Source organism: Grammomys surdaster, unplaced genomic scaffold (assembly GCF_004785775.1).
Source record: "Grammomys surdaster isolate TR1022 unplaced genomic scaffold, NIH_TR_1.0 126906, whole genome shotgun sequence".
NCBI lineage: Eukaryota > Metazoa > Chordata > Mammalia > Rodentia > Muridae > Grammomys > Grammomys surdaster.
In genome coordinates, this window is record NW_021621692.1 from 6,377,502 (window position 1) to 6,381,223 (window position 3,722).

The 3,722-nt window shown below is 49.9% G+C and overlaps 1 protein-coding gene across 1 annotated transcript in view; it reads right to left on the reverse strand.

The window, feature by feature from the left end:
* Slc39a11 (solute carrier family 39 member 11) overlaps nt 1-3,722 on the reverse strand; it is a 416,305-nt gene that overhangs the window by 412,073 nt on the left and 510 nt on the right. The gene's annotated exons all lie outside the window — the stretch shown is intronic.

Sequence of the window (3,722 nt, forward strand, 5' to 3'; positions counted from 1 at the left end):
CTTTCTGAGACTTGAGAGAGGGTCTCCCCTCTGCGGAGGTCTTCACAGCCACGTGGCACTCATAGAATACAGGGGTTAATTAGTTACAATCTATTCAAGGAACAGGACCAAGCTTGTGGCCTAGGCATTTATTCATAAGTAATAAGAGTCACGAGTCATTATTTGGGGGGTGGGGGCATGAGTGGAAAAGCCTGTGGTTACAATCTTTCACTTCCGGATCACAGTCCATCACTGATGAAAGTCAGGTCAGGAATGCAAGGCAGAAACCTGGAGCAGAGACCATGGAAGAATGTTGGTCACTGGCTTGCTTTCCTTTCTTATAGCGCCTGAGCCCACCTGCCCAGGAGTGGCACGACTCAGGAGTGGCACGACTCAGGAGTGGCACGACTCAGTGGCCTGGGCCCTCGTACATCAATTAGTGATCTTACATAGGGCCTCACAGACGCACCAATCTGAGCAAGGCAATTCATCGGCTGAGCTTCACTCTTCTCCAGTGACTCTAGGTCCAGCTGACAGCTGACACTATAACAGGCTTAGCCATCGAGAGGCTTGGTGACCTCAGCTTGGTTACTCAATCCTACGAACCTTAGCTGTCTGTGTTGCCCCCTCTGCATGGACCCTTGTGAGAACCAGAGAGGATAGATGGAAAGGGCCTATGACGTTCTAAATGACAGCTAGGGCTCTGGAGGATGCCTCTGATTACAAGAGCTACACCTTAAAGATCTGAGCTAAAAGGGAGAAAGCCCGATACTAGAAGTCACATTGAAGGGGCTGGAGAGATGGCCCAGTGGTTAAGAGTGCTAGCTGCACTCTTGGTTTCCCACTCAGTCTCCTGTGACTTCAGCTCCAGAGGATCTGAACCCTTTCTAGTCTCTATAGGTGTTGGGAGCCGACTCTGAGCAGAAAGCGGCTATCATCTTTGCAGCCATCTTGAGCCATATACCCGGACAAGAGACTTGTTTTCAACAGCCTACAACAGCTGAGCACACTCTGATAATTATCTTGATATACCCATGATTTCCTTTCAATCAAGGCCAGGCAGTGGTGGCACACGCCTTTAATCCCAACACTTGAGAGACTCAAGGTGAGACTCAAGGAGAGATTAAAGGCGAGACTCAAGGGGAGACTTGAGGAGAGATATAAAAGGAGAGACTTGAGGAGAGACCAGAGCAGACTCCATCTCCAGGGCAGACTCCCTGTCTTGTCTCCATTCTTCGTGTCTCCGTCCCCACTCTCTCTCTTGCTAGGCTCTGACCCTCGGACTGGAGCAGCAGAACGGGCCATTACATGTAGGCACTGCACAAACATGCCCAGGCACACAAACACACACTCATAAATATAATAATAATATTAATAATTAAAATCAAAGCTTCATTCGACACATGCCTATATCTGTTTATAAACTGAAAGTAAACTACAACAGTACCCCTGAGCTTCCCACTAGCTTAAGTAATCTCTGTCCCCAACATCCCAGCACAGTGCCTGCTCTAGCTGCTTGGGCTTAGCTCTTAGCCCAGATGCTGGTTTGAATAGTTCTGGCTGATGGGAAAGGAGGGGACTGCTCTCTGGATGCAGGGGTTAAAGCCTGGAGGCTTAGAGAGCAGAGCCAAGGGCATATCTCCCATAGGCCTGGGGAGCTTTCCCAGTGCCCAGGCTGAGAAGACATCTGGAAACAACCCTGGGCAGCAGTTCCTTCTGCAGGAAGAAGGGTAACAGTGGCATCTTCAGGCAAGTCTGATAAACTCAGCCAAGGAAACAGCACAAAAGACGGGAAAGCAAACACTGGTCTCAAAACACATCTGGCAATGAGGCCTTTGCTGAAGCCATCACACAGGACGCCCCTGGTCCCACATTAACTGATCTGTAGCCTGTCATGTTCCTCTGAGTGTAGGAAAGGCGTTAGCTAACTCTTGTGGAGCTGGAAGCTTGGGGAACAACTGTTAGCCTCCCAGGGCAAGCTATAGACCATGGTTCTGAATTTCAGAGAAAATGGGCGTATCAATAAGACATCCAGCAGCTTTGTGGAGCTGCTGGGCAGGACACGAAACTAAGCCGAGGAGACGGGAACAAAGGCATGGAGAACATTCCCAATCCAAAGTATACCACAGGGTGAACTCAACCTGTAGATACCTATCACCAGCGCTGGCACGTGAAACTACAGCTGCAGCCACTGTCCCTGCCTGTTCTGCACAGTAGATACTGTAGGTGATACCTAGCCTCTACTAGGATAAAATCCCTGCACCGGGGCATCGCTGCCTCCAAAGGTCCAAACAGGTCTTGTGGACCAGTCCCAGGTCCCAGGCTGGCACAGCAGGTGCAAGAAGTCCTGCAGAAAGCTCTTGCCAGGCAGAGAAGCGCTTCCTAAACACGGAAGACAGATTCTACGGGCTCAGAAGCAAAACAGCACCAAAGCAGCCGGCAGAGGGAGACTATAGAAAAGACTGCACATTACAGATGCGCCAGCAGGGGGCGCGCTGTACTGGAGGAACTCTGACACGTAGGCAACTCTAAAGCCAAGTTATGAGTTGTGAGATAACCCCTTTCCCCAAGGTAAATAAAATTCCCTGGGCTTCTGTTGTGCATAGAGCAGAACTCTTCTTGCTAGAATGTTGTAAGCAAACCCCTTATTTAGATATTAATCTATTGCTGTGTCATTTGCCTCGAAGTAGCGTCAGTGGTGAATGAGAGAGAAAACCCAGAGGCTGTGTGTGCGGTACAGAGCTGCTGAGCACATAATACTGTTTTCTCTGTGTTAACATAGGTATGAATTCTTCAACAGCAAACTTCAAAAACGAAGGGTCCTGAATAGACTTATGAACAGCAAGCCAGAATGTCCAGGTTTTCTTATTGGGTTAATCCAAGAATGTCTAATCCTCTGGCATCCTGGCCTCAGTCTCCATCACTGGAGGACTGTAACAAAGAAACCCATTTTAAGGCTACTAAACAGTATTTAAATAAAATAGAAGGCCCAGACAGCTATGCCGTGGGACTGTTCACAAGGTGGACCATAGCCGTCACTCAGATCACCAGCTGGCGAGTACAGATGATTAGGAAAGAGTCCTAAGGCCCAGGCCTGGTTGAGGTGATGGACTATCTAAGGCAGAAGCGTGCACACTTGTAAGAAACGTGCATGCATGTAAGACATAGCAACACAACCATGGGTGCATCTTTACCATAATGAACGCCCCTGTGAAGCTCTTCTCTCCCCAGGAAAGGGTTTGGGTGTCATGTAAGGGGCTCCAGGTCACTAAGACTTTGACTAGCAAGTACCGGTTCGGCTCTGCAACCTTAACTACTTCGCTTCTCTAAAGAAACAAGCGCTCAGGGTAGACGAGATGGCACAGCAGGCAAAGGTGATTGCCGCCAAATCCGATAAAATTCCATCTAAAATTCTACACCGAGAACCACATGGCAGGAGTGAGCCTCCTGCAACTCGTGACAACCGCCCCCCCCCCGCCCCACGCGAGTCTGTTTCTGTCACACGCACATCCCCTACACAGGGTGAGAATGGGGAGGAGGAGGGAAGGGAGGATCGGAGAGAAAGGAAGAGATGGGAGGACGGGAAGTTGTAACAGTAAAAAAAAAAAAAAAAAAACAACCAGCGCTCAAGAGTAGCACTGCCACCGAGGCTCAGGCCCTTGGGACCACCGAGCCTCCCGACCTGGCAGAAGCACTTCCGCCCCCATCCATGATGGCGGGAGGGCGGGGCGGGGCTGGCAGGC